The sequence below is a fragment of the Drosophila innubila genome, chromosome X (assembly GCF_004354385.1).
Source record: "Drosophila innubila isolate TH190305 chromosome X, UK_Dinn_1.0, whole genome shotgun sequence".
NCBI lineage: Eukaryota > Metazoa > Arthropoda > Insecta > Diptera > Drosophilidae > Drosophila > Drosophila innubila.
The window spans coordinates 2,682,309-2,696,622 of NC_047626.1; positions in this window are offsets into that span (position 1 = coordinate 2,682,309).

The following is a 14,314-nucleotide window of genomic DNA, read 5'->3' on the forward strand; positions in this document are numbered from 1 at the left end:
GTAGATGATAACATCATCATTTGCCTTGCACTCAGATGCCGCGATGTCGTGCTTGTTCTTACTCCTTTTTGATGCTCATCAGCCGAGGGAAGCGGTGAGAAGAATAAAGAGAGAGGGGAGGAAGTGAGGGAAGTAAATAACAAAACGCAACTAAGTAAGTAATATGAACTTAGTAGGCGTGTGAAGTGCACACTTAATGGGCTGTTGCCTGCGGGTGGTACACTAGGGCTACTAGGGTGAAGGGGTGGAAGAAAGGGGGAAAGGTGGGGGGTAAGGGGGGTAAGGAATTGCAGCTCGTGTCACTCACACCACTTCACACACCCTCTCGAAAAAGCAGCGGCTAAGAAAACTTGCCATGCCAAAAACTCCACAGCTGCAGTTCGGGATTCCAGTTCCAGTTCCACTTTACGCACACGTCTAAGTGCGGAAGCATGTTCAAGTGTGTTGAAAATGGAAAGCAATGTGTTACTAGTTCTGCTTCTTCCTCTTCTGCTTCTTCCTCATCTTCCTCATCTTTTTATACATCTCATACTCTATGCTTTGTATACTCTAGCTAATGACATTGTCAGTTTGTCATGTGTGTTTTTACTTATTCAAGCAGCGATTTCGAAAATCATAAGGCATTTTCCTCGACTAAGTGTCCAGGTGAACTAGCTTCCCGTTAATCATATGCTCAGAAAACTTGGTACAGCTGTATCTTTTGCTTATAGTAAGACCTTGTGTTGAAATCAGCTGAATCGTTAATCTATATCTTATAACTGTCACTTTTACAATCGCTATCAGAACGTCTTAAAAAAACTTAAACTATTGCTTTATTATAATAACGATATATTCTGACTAAAAGTGAAATTTTGAGATTTAAAATTATACATTTTAAAATTTCCAAAGGCATTTAAATCGAAACCAAGATTTAGAGTGAAATAATTTTTTGTACAAAATTAATAAAGAGGCCAAACCATGATCAAAATGACATTCAGTTTGAAAATTGGTTCAGTTTTGACAAAGTTATGTGTGTTTGAAGTTTGCCAATCCTTTGACTTAGCAACCTTACAAGTCAAATTTTTTGTCCAATTTAACATGATTTTTTACAAGAAAATGAAAAGTCCCAGAATCAAGTTTAAAGTGTTCTTTTATACTAATTATGATATAAGGAGTTGATTAAAAGTGAAAACTTGAGATTTAAAATTTAAAATTTTCAAAATTTAAAAGGGGGACCCTTAGCATCGAACCCAAGACTTAGAGGAAAATAATTTTTTGTGCAAAATTAATAAAATTATAATGCAGAATGAATTTAGAGGCCAAACCATGATCAAAATGACATTCCCATTGAAAATCGGTTCAGTTTTGACAAAGTTATGTGTGTTTGAAGTTGGCCAAACCATTGAATTAGCAACTTTACAAGTCAAATTTGCTGTCCAATTTGACATGATTTTTTACAAGAAAATGAAAAGTCTCAGAATCAAGTTTAAAGTGTTGTTTTATACTAATTATGATATAAGGAGTTGATTAAAAGTGAAAGCTTGAGATTTAAAATTTAAAATTTTCAAAATTTCAAAGGGGGGACCCTTAGCTTCGAGCCCAAGATTCAGAGGAAAATAATTTTTTGTGCAAAATTAATAAAATTTTAATGCAGAATGAATTTAGATGCCGAATCATGATTAAAATGACATTAAGTTTGAAAACCCGTTCAGTTTTGACAAAGTTATGTGTGTTTGAAGTTGGCCAAACCTATGACCGAGCAACTATACAAGTCAAATTTGCTGTCCAATTTAACATGATTTTTTACAAGAAAATGAAAAGTCTCAGAAACCAATTTAAAGTGTTGTTTTATACTTATTATGATATAAGGAGTTGATTAAAAGTGAAAACTTGAGATTTAAAATTTTGAATTTTCAAAATTTCAAAGGGGGTACCCTTAGCATCCAAATCGAATTCTGGTCGAAAATTATGAAATTTTCTAAATGCAAAAAATTTGAATGCAGAATGATTTAAGAGTCCGAATCATGATCAAAATGACATTAAGTTCGAAAATCGGTTTAGTTTTGACAAAGTTATGTGTGTTTGAAGTTGGCCAAAACTTTGATCTAGCAACTTTCAACAAAAATTGAACAATCAAACTTAATTCTACATAGTAACTACGATGAACAAACCTGTGTGAGTTGTCGATTTTTCATGGAAATCGATTTATTCAACTCAACAGATCGTCAAAAAAATCATCGAGTTGAAGTACTCGATAATCGTTGCCGCGAAAATCGAGTTGTCGATATATCGATATATTTTTACATCACTAACATTTACTATATTATATAGATGTCAATGACAGTAAGAAAATCGTTGTTATTTTTAGACGAATCTTACAGATTGTGATTTTGGTATTGTCTTGTATATTTTGACAAAGTTTGGCTAAAATCGGATTACCATATCATGTAGCTGTCATAGGAACAATCAGTTGTATATTGAAACCAGGTCTCTGAAAGAGTATACAAGCTTCGTAGTGCCAAGCATAAATTTTCTTTTGTGTATTTTTTCATTTTCATTTTTAATATTTAAATTTGCATGGTTGTTGCTGTTGTTGCTGTTGTTGTGTTGCTGTGATGCTGTGATGACGTCACGCCCTTGCGGCCCAGTTGAGACATTTGACGACACAAAGCTGCCTCAAAAGCGGAAGTCAAAGGAGCAGCCCTGACGTTGACATTAGCTTCAGCTTCGGCTTCAGCGGCAGCTGGAAGAGCCAGGGGTGAGGGAGGGGGGAAGGGTGTGGAGCGGTGTCTATTTCTCGAATATGTCAGTACTTCCGGCGCGCTGTCTGCCTTTTCGATAACCTGCTGCGTCTGGTCTCTACACTGATCAAAAAAATGATCTAAAATCCAGATTTTGCTCTCAGAACTAAGATTTTTGGTCAAAAAAATGCGTCGAGAACATAAAATTCTTAAATTAAGGGAACACATCTTAGTTTTAAGAACATTTGAAATAAGACCAAGTTCTTATTTTAAGAATAAATGTTCTTATAATTAAAACCAAGAAATAAAAAACAAATTAATTATTTTTTATATGTTATTTATAATTTTTTTTTTTTTTTTATATTGATTTAATATACATTTTTTTCTGGCTTAGTAATTTTATAAATGTTAATTTAATTAATTAATTAAATTAATTTTTTTTCAAGGTTATATTTTAAATGTTCATATAATAAAAATCAAAAAATAAAAAAATAAATTATTTTTTATATGTTATTTATAATTTTTTTTTTATTGATTTTATATACATTTTTTCTGGCTTAGTAATTTTATAAATGTTAATTTAATTTATTGATTTAAATAATTTTTTTTATATTGATTTTATATACATTTTTATCTGGCTTAGTAATTTTATAAATGTTAATTTAATTAATTAATATAATATTTTTTTTTTAGGGTTATGTTTTAAATGTTCTTATTATAAAATAAAAAATAAAAAAACTATATTATTTTTTATATGTTATTTATAAGTTTTTTTTTTATATTGATTTTATATAAATTTTTTCTGGCTTAGTAATTTTATAAATGTTAATTTAATTTATTGATTTAATTAATTTTTTTTTTATTTTGATTTAAATACATTTTTTTCTGCCTTAGTAATTTTATAAATATTAATTTAATTTATTACGAGTGGGATTCGAGCCGCCGCCTACTGCTTCACAACTAAAGCGGCTTCTCTAACCAAAGCGCCACGGGTCAACCATTTGTTTTTCTTATGAAATAGTACATATTTATACTTTCCTAACAATTTAAGATTTTTATTCTTGTATTAAAAACTTTGATTTTTTAGATTAAAATTCTTAGTGTTAATAATATGGTCTTCAAACGTTCTTATTTTAAGAACAAAATATTTAAGATAAATGTTCTTGATTTTAGAAGTTGGTCTTTTTTTTCAGTGTAGAGTTGCTGCGGGAGTTGAAGCCGGAGCCGGAGTCTGTCCAGGATGTTAAAACGTCCTGGGCATCAGGGACAGCTGTAGCTGTATATCGCTGCCTGAAAGGTAGCGACTGCGGAAGGGAACCGGTAAGGGGTTTGACTTTAAAATGCAACATTTATGTAGTTTGTTGCATGTTTGGACATGTACGTGACATTTTGCAAAAGTCGCGCCGGATATATGTATGTACATATGTATTTATGCCACGACAACAGGATCTATGCACATATAAGCCAAAGTCCTTTGTCTTTGTTCCTCAGCTTTATGTGCCAGCAATTTCTTATCATTTATATATATATTTTTTGTATTTTATTTCTACTATTTTCTGTTTTCATCTCGCATTTTTTGCTGTTTTGATTTCCACAAAGACAAATCCCAGCTACAGTGCGCAGTAAAAGACAGCCAACACATTACAAAAAGCGCAAAGCAGCTTTAACTGTTACAAAAAAGCTTTTAAAACATATTTAAAATGAAAATACTGTCGATAAAAATAAAGAAACTCCCAATGCGAACGAATAATGGTGAATAAGTTGCTCTATTAATTTTATATTATTTAAATTTCAGCTTTATTTAATGAATACCTTTAACGATCAAGTTAATGTGATCAAAAACTTACTTAAACTTAAAAAATATACAAATTTCAGCTATAATTTAAGGAAGTGTTTAAAGACTCAGCTTTATTTGATGCACGTCTCCAACGATCAAATTAAGCTGATCAAAATTTTAATAATTTTCAGGCATATGCCAAAATAAATTCTTTAAATCTCCATATTAAAATTGTTGTGTCATTTTGAATGCGCATTGTGGATTTCAAATAGTTTCAGTCTACGCTGGTGACGCATTGATATTTTAATCCTCAGAAGATCGATGACAAATTCATCAAATTAACGCAATGTTCTTGGAATGAGATCATGTTTTCTTGACTTTCTCGTAAATAGGCGTGGATAATGCTCAGACTGGTCTGTCCTCTGGGTATTCGAATATTGCTTCCTTTTCGGCAAATTCTACGGTATCTGGAGAGATTAGTTCCCCAATTGTTTGAACGTATTTCCTGAGTTTCTAGCCGTCGATATGGTTCATTATTCAAGCGTCTCTCACGCGACGGATAAGGACGTGAGAACTCTCGAGGACCGTGTGTATTACGTTTTTCAATAGGCATTTTAGTTCGTTATTCAAAAAATTTACAAAAAATATAAATATATATGCTTATATATTGAGCTTTCTAATTTTTGTTGTGTTTTGTAAGACTTTGAAGTTGATACTGAAATAAAATATAATAAGCAGCAAGAAAAACATTTGAACTTTTACTTGTCGCCTACTGCGATTTAGATTTTGTATTTATATATTTCGAAAGTTATTCGAATTTTAATACTCTTGATCATAAATAATTATTAAATGTGATTTACAAAATCAAGTCTTTAAATAACCATTAATTTTGATTTTTTTCTTTTATAAATCAAATAAAAGCTTATTAGCTGTTTTCAGAGATATACAAATAACAAAAATTCTGGTACATTCAAAATAAAAATTGAACTTCTCATTATGGTTGATTTTTTATGTTGCTATTTTGAAAAATAATCATTATTTTCAGTCCCTGCTTTTGAAATATTTTTCAAAAGTTGATATAATTTTTGAAATAAAACATTATAGTATTACAAATTTGATATACAATTAATTTTTAACTTTTATTTCTGATTTTCTGTTATGGTTATTAAAAAGAGCTAAAATATACAAAGTGCAGTTAACATTTTATTTCACGAAATTGTATTTCACTGTAGGATTAAATACCAAAAAATTATTTAAAAAACAATAGAACGCTTTATTTGAGTTTTTTCTTAATAAAATAAATCTAATGGAGTTCCTCAGAGGTTTCTACCTTAAACTTTCCTTGATAGCTTGTTCCTTACACAGTTGATGAATCAATTTTCTAACTAGTAAGAATATTTCTAAAAATATAAATTTATGTGCCATAGTCTACAATACTTCAACATAAAGTGTTTCAATAATAGAAAAAAACCTAACTATAATTCCAGTTATGGTATAAGTTCTTCAGTCTTAAGCTTAAATTCGGCTCGAGCCGGAATACACAAAATTCATGTAGCAAAACTAATGGATATTTTCTTTGAGTTTACCTTTTCAACTCTGACATTTTTGTTTTATATGTTTTATTTGTGTTATTTTATTTTTTCTTTAGATTTTTTTCTGTTGATTCACTGCAATTGCAGTTCAATGCACGCGCCTTGAAATTGTTTTCATTATTTCATTTCATTTGGCTCACAATGTTCACCTGAGAGTTATGGCCGGGCCAAGGAATTGGCAATAAGCGTTGGACATTAAATAAATACCAGGCGACTCCTAAAAGCAAGTGAAAAGAAAAAGAAAATGCTTAAGAAAAACAGGCGAGAGTCTTAAAATCGATATTTATTTTATATATAAAATAATGAAAATAATTAAAAATCTTCAAACAGCTAAAACTCCGTTTATATATGTATAATCGAGTCTGATGCATTTAAGTTGAATAATAGAAAATGATTATTGGAAATTTTAATTTTAAAAAAAATTTTAAAATTTTTATAATAATAAACCAAAATTTACTTTTTTCTTAACAGTTCATAATTTATATTTAATACTTACTTTATTTTTAATTCTTAACTTAATTTTTATACTTAGTAAAATTTATCTTGTCGACTGATTGAAGTCGTGCATAAATAAATAAATAAATAAAAATTAATAAAAGTTATTTTCAAATTGTAGTTTTTAAAATACACAACAATGATTTTTAAATATTAGAATAAAACTTTAAAAATGGTTGGAAAATTTGTTTTTTTGTTTAAAGAGTGGAAATTCATTTTTAAAACAAATTTTACATTTAGAGAAGCCATTTTTTTTATTTTTTTTTTTTATTAAAATAAAAAGTAAAAGTATTTAATTGAATTTAAATAACTATTTCCAAAATTTTTGTCAAGTCTTAACAGTTGAAACAAATTTTTTTAATAAATATAAGTTTTATTTGCGAATCCTGATTTTTAGGATTTTATTCTTTCAGATACATTTATATTTAAAGATATATCATAATGATGAAATAAGTGTACATCGTTTTTAAAGGAGTATCTTCAACTGATGCACTTAAAATAATGGTTGGCTTTAGAATTTGAAATAAATATTCAAAGCGCGTAGAAAACTTTTTCGAAAGAACAAAAGAATTAAATAGGTTTCAATGAGTGTAACTTTCACTTTGATGAATCTGGGGAAATTGTTGGGTAACTTCAAAACTTTAGACAAAAGTGATTGGAGTGCTTTAATAAAATATTTGATTTAACTTTTCGCTCAGTGTACAAGCGGCATATGGAGCTGCATATGAGTATAATCTATAATGCCTCGGGAGGGAGGAAATCAAAAGGGGGAAAGGTAGCCAAAAAAAAAAGGACGGACTCAGAGAAAATATTGAACTGTTCTGTGGATATTTGTCATAAAATGTTAAAGCCGCTTACAATGCAAACAGAGAACAGTTGCAGCATTGACCCCAAGAGAGGAAGGTGGCAGGGGGGAGGAAGGGGGAAGGGTTGAAACAGTAGGAACAGTTGCAGTTTATTTATTAGCTGCATTCAATTGCTTCCTTCGAATCCCATGCAACTTATTTCGCTTTGTTGCCGCATGAAATTTAATTTGCAAATATGAGCATATCGAGGGGTGTAGGGAAGGGGGAAGTCAGGGGAGCCAGGGCAGGGTTGTCGAGTTGGTCGGAAGGTCGGAGAACATCAGGATCAGGACTGCTGTTTATTTATTTAAGCAATTGCCGCTGTCAACACGCTGGCAACATTGATGTGCCCAATGATTGGGCAAAGCTCCAATTGGGGCATGCTCGACTGACAGCTACCCTGTAATACAAATTTGAAAAATTTTAAGACACCATTGTCAACACTTAACAATAGGGAAATGAAAATTATTTTGATATATTTCTCATAATAATCGTTTACTTATCGTAACTTTAATTGACAATATTTTTCTTCAAGTGTAATCTTTGCATTTTGCATATCATTTATAAAACGTCGATTTTTAATCACTTATTCGCAAAATACTGATAAATTTTAAGTTAAACTTTAAAACTTAAACAATATTTATTATTTTTGAACAAAAAACTCATTAAATAATGATTATTCCTTGAGTTTTAATTTTGAAAAGATTTTTCTTTTATCTTAATTTTTGAGTAAAAAAACCCAATAAATAATGATAAATCCTTTATTTTTTCTGTTGAAAAGTAATAATTCTTGTGTTATTTTTGAGAAAAAAGAAACTTATAATATAATTTTTCATTCTTGAGTTTTATTAAAAAAATCTCTCTTTTTTGACCAAAAAGGTCGTTAAATAATTTATATTCCTTGAGTTTTATTTTTGAAAAATAATAATTCTGGTTTTATATTTGAGAAAAAAACTTATAACATAAAAATTAATCCTTGAGTTTTATTGATGAAAAAATCTTTTTTTTTTATTTCTGAGCAAAAAAGGTAGTTAAATAATTATTATTCCTTGAGTATTATTTTTTAGAAATAATAATTTTTTTTTATTTTTGTGCACAAAAGAAACTTATTAAATAATGATTATTGCTAGAATTTTATTTTTGGGAAATAATCCTTTTTTTATTTTTAAGAAAAATGAACTTATTAAATAACAATTATTTCTTGAGTTTTTTTTTTTTGAGACAAGAAATCATTACAGTTATGAAGGAAAAATAAAATTCGAGTAATGATCATTATTTGATGAGGTTTATTTTTTTTTTTGGTGGAAAGTAATGATTATATATTGCGTTGTAAGTAAAACAATAAAAATTAAAAATAATCATTATATTGTAATTTAATTTATAAAACTTATGATGATTAAAAACTGGTGTTTCCCTTGATAGATACTCAATTTAAAAATACTAAGTTGCTTAGAGTACAGGGTATTCGCGCTGTGAGGCAGATATATCGATATAAATTGATGAATGGCAGAATCAGGGACTGGGAGGGGTTTAGGGGTAGTATGATGCTGCCAATGGAAATCGAAAATGCAATTGAAATGAAAATGGAAATGAAAATGTTGAGACCAAAACATCTTAACAACTCAACTGCCTTTGGCAAGTGAACAATTTTATTTATATTTTTGTTTATCTTTGTCTGTTGCTCTGCAACTCATTTTGCTCATTTACATTTCCTATTTCGTATTTCGTATTTCCCATTTTCTCCATTGCCCAAGCAAATGTTGTGCAAAGCAATAAAAATAAAAGTAAATGTCCTAGACAGAAAATCCGCGGATTTGTCGCTCTCGGAAAAACTGGAAAACCGGCAACTGAAACCGCTCGAATGCCCTGCAATATGTTTAATGTCATTTTAAATGACATTTATTTAATAAACTGACTCAACGCTATACCCTGTAAGCTGCTTGAAAAGTTTATGGCTGCTAAGTTTGTAGGTCTTTAAGTTGGGAAATAAAAGGAATTTTCAGCAGTAAGATAAATTAGTTATTAAAGCATTAAATATAATAGCTGCTTTTTACTTCAAAAAAAATATGTAACATTTTCTGCCTTTATATACTACAAAAATGTAGATAGAAAAATTATATTTTTTTTTAAGCGAAAGTTACTTCAAATTTATCAAATATTTTTTAGAATGAAAACGCTTCAGGAGCATTATTCCCAATAAAGAGAAATACTTCTTAAGAACAAATAATTTCGCATGGAGCAGATGCTTCTTAGGAAAAAAATATAACGCAAACAGAAAAATCTTCTGAGAAAGAATTTACTTCTAAGAAAGTAGTTAGTTTTAAAGCAAATAAATTATTTCAGTGTCTCAACTTTTTCCTATGATAATCCACTTCAAAGGGGAAAATTGTTTCTACGAAAAATATTCTATTTCTCAGTTATACTTGGAAGAAAAAAATTATATTTCTCAGTTATACTTGGAGTACGCAACATTATAAAAATTTATGTATATTAGGTTCAGCACAATGAATGAAAAAAATAATAATTTTTGGGAAAAAAATTATTTTAAGAGTAAAATAATAAGGAAAGTGGCTTTTTTTTAGGAAGAGATACTTCTTAGGAATACTTCTAAGTTAGATACTACTTTCTTAAAACACCTATCTACCTACCATATATTGACCTTAATACTTAAATTTTACACAGAGTAAAAATTACCTTTTGGGAAAAAGGTTTTTAAAAAAAAAATATTTTGTGAGTGAAGTAGATTTTTTTAGAAGTAGATTTTTTTAGAAGGAGATACTTTTTAGAAGGAGATACTATTTAGAAGGAGATACTTTTTATAAGGAAATACTTTTTAGAAGGAGATACTTTTTAGATGGAGATACTTTTTAGAAGGAGATACTTTTTAGAAGGAGATACTTTTTAGAAGGAGATACTTTTTAGGAGGAGATACTTCTTAGAAGGAGATACTTTTTAAAAGGAGATACTTTTTAGAAGGAGATACTTTTTAGAAGAAGATACCTTTTTTAGGAACATGCACGACTTTTATATCACATGACTTAAAATATCTTAACTTTAATTCTTGAACTTTATACAGGGTATCATTTAGCCATATTTCTCTTGGCTATTACAATTTCAGTTTATTATCTGTGGCTCGTTCGTATGAAAATGATTCTTTGGCAAACGTTGCATTTACATAGAAAAGGGTTCAATGAACTGCGGCACAGTGTAATAAAGGCAAAAGGCCTTTGAACTGCCCTCGACTCGACTATATATATATATATTTCTGGCTGTTTCGGTTATAATTTTAACGGCCAGCTTGTTTCGATTGAGAGAGTTGAAAAAAATATAGCAGCAAAATATTTGTGTCGGAGAAGCGAATAAAAAAGAAACAGAGAGATAATAAAGCAGCGAAAGTAGAGTTATATATAAACTAAAATCTATATCACAAATTTAAAAACAAGGACTTACATTTTTAGGCAGTGTCCGATTGAAAAATATCCTGTAGACAGTTTTAATTGTATATTTAATAAATTTAGCAATCGTCGAAAATTTATTATAATATTTTCAGTGTTGCAAATGTCACAGCAAATGTCAAAAGCTTTAATAAATTTCAAAAAACCATCTGAAAATCACGTATATAACTAGTACAATTTTTGTATATTGTGCTTTACAGGGTATTTGAGCACTTTGTCGCGTTTTATTACAAATTGATTACACCTCAAAAAGTTGATTAAATTTTAATAGCTTTTCGCTTTTTCAGTTTACAAAGTTGTAAGATCATATTAATAAATATAACGATGCTAGACACTTGAATGCAGCTTTAATTGTGCTGAAAATGTGGGCATGGCCCCGCCCACAATGCATAAATAAGTGCGTTTCCCTTTTTTTAGGGCTGCCAAAAAGTATGCAACAAGATTTGTGAGCCAAAAGTTTATGCGCTGGGAAAATCAAAAGAAGCAGCAGAAAGAAAGAGAAAGGCGAGAGAGAGAAAGGGAGAGAGAGAGAGGGAGAGAGAGAAAAAATAGCAGTAGCAAAAAAAATATAGAGAAAATGAAGTGCAAACCAAAAGGCAAATGAAATCAACAAACAACAAAGTTGATAGAAGCTGTGTGGCAACTTAGGGCCAAACTTGCCACAACTACTTAGCGTCAGTGGCAGGCCGCTTCAGCTGGTCAATGGCCCCGTAACAAGCCGCATTTAGTTGAAATCAACAGCTACGCACGCACAGTGGGCAATTTTGTCAAAACATTAGCGTGAATTAAATTAGAACTTTGCCCAAAAATCTATGATCTGAATAATTTTTGCAGAAAAAATATCCAAGTATTTGTTTTTTATTTTTGAATGTATTTTTATATTTTATTTTTATGTAAACAATTTATTTTATAATATAACTTTTTTGTTGTTGTTTTAATTCAATTGTATAAATAAAAAAACCACGATGATAGAACAAAGAATACAATTTTTAAAAACCAAAACAAGAATGAAAAAGTAAAATCATAATTAAGGGAAATTATGTGAATAAAACTTTAAGAAACTAAAAAAAGGATGACAAAGAAAATTGATTATAAATTAGAGGAATGTAACTACAAAAAATATTTTAAATATAAAAATTAGAAAAAATCTATTTCATTAATATTAAAGAAAAAATAATCATGTTTAATTTGAAAAACAATATTTATATCTAATCCTTCCTTAACAACTATTAAAAAAAAAGAAATTTGGGTTTCCTTATTTGTATTTACATATTTAATGCATACTAGTTTTGTTTTCCAAATTTATTTCCAAATATTTGGTATTCTTAGTATTATTTTTTGACTTTTGTATAGAGAATCAATTTTAAAAGCTTACAGATAAAATATTAATACAAAAACAGGTAAAAAATAACTTTATTATTAAATTTGCTAAATTTTTATCAATTCTGTTTAAATTTTTAGTTTTAATTTATGGGCATTTTACATAATTTTTTTAAAGGTTAAATGACTGTTTCTACTTGACACTAAAGAAATTAATAAATCAGTGAATAAATAAATAAAAAAATAATTAAATAAATAAACAAGTAATTAAATAAATAAATAAATAAAAAAAAGTGTAAATAAAAGTGTTAAAGTAAAAATATATTCTCGAAATTTTAAAGCATCCTAATCCAATTAATTCGAGCTGAAATGACCACTGTGATCCGCTCCCACTTGCCACATCTTCCACGGCTTGCGGCGTTGCACACACACACACACACACACACACTCACACACACACACACACACACAAATGTGATAAATAAATGGGGCAGGCCAGAGGCCTTGGCTGGCCTTGGAGAGAGAGAGCAACGACAAGTGGCATGTGGCATGAGGCATGTGGCATGGTGCAATCGAGGGCGACAAGTAAATTAAATGGAATGGCGTAAAGCGTAAACTAAAATAGCCGCACGCCATTTTGTTTTAAATATAAACACAATAAATATAAAAGAAAAAAAGAACAACAAAAAAAAAAAAAAAGAAATGGAAAATATATATAAAAGAGTAATAGGGGCTCCGCCTCTGCTCTGCTCTGCCTGCTCAGCTCATTCGCCTGCTCTGGGCAGTGGCTACAGTCGAGCACGCTCGACAGTAGGATACCCTGTGCCCAGTGTCTATAAATAATAATTTGTTTACAATAGAATTGATTATATACATATTAAAATGTATATCTAAAATTTCGCCGCGAATTTGCATCCGATCTAAGAAAATCGGTTCCCAGGAACACCACGTGGAGGCCATTACAATTGTATGGGGTCACTTTTCAAATAATTACTTGGTGACCTACGAGTCGACTTGAGCTGCCTAAAAGCTCCTAAGTTCCCCAAAATAAAAAATTTCAAATTCTGCACATTTCATCAGCAGATATAATAAAGAAGATAATAAACTGATAAATTATAATTAAGGAATACGTAATTAATACACTCTGCAAAATTCAATAGCAGATATTATAATTAATAAAGACGTAAATATAAAATACATATATATATATATATATATATATATATATATAACGTATAAATAAATAATATGGAAGATGTAATTAATAAGTTCTGCAAATTTAAATGGCAAATATATTAATATTAGAAAGACATAAGATTAAAATGAGATATTTATAAAGTATTTGTATGTATGCTATCTAATAGTACATACCAAGTGTCATGTTAATCTATACTACCTTCAACACTAACAGATATACCACTGTGGTAACTATAAACAGTCTCAAAAGTCCTAGCGCTTATAATGTCTGCAGAAATATTTGAAAACGCCCAATCAATATGTGTGTCCAAATTGGTAGTGGACGTATTCAAATCTAGTAAGCTTCTAAATCCCCTACTCTGCAGATTATTATATATTTCCACTGTGGAGCGCTCTAACGTTTTCAAACATAAATTAAAATCCCCTAATACAATCGTATTTCCATTTAAAAATTCATATTGCCGAAATAGATCCTCAACTTCTGTTCTAAACACTGATGCCGGATATGTAGGATTTTTATATATTATGAGAAAAGCTATGGATTTGTATCTAAAAATTGCATACTCGAAAAAACACGAATCAGTTATATTATTTCTACCGCTTACTTTAAAAGAAATTCCATCCACTATTTCATTCTTGGCATAAACTAAAATACCTGTTGAGCGTCGTACAGACTCAAGCTGGACAGCAATACTGAACCCAGGAATCTCTATATTTATATTTCTAAAATTAGTGGCTTCTACAAAACACAGAATAGACGAAAGAAGCATAAGTCTATCTGATCGAATATCTGCAATATGCAAATTAAGACTTTGAGTGTTGTGAAAGAAAATGTCTAAGGCGGAACTGTTAACCAAGTGATCATAATGTGTTCGAAGAAGTTTAGCAGTCCGCAAATTTTCTAATTGTATTT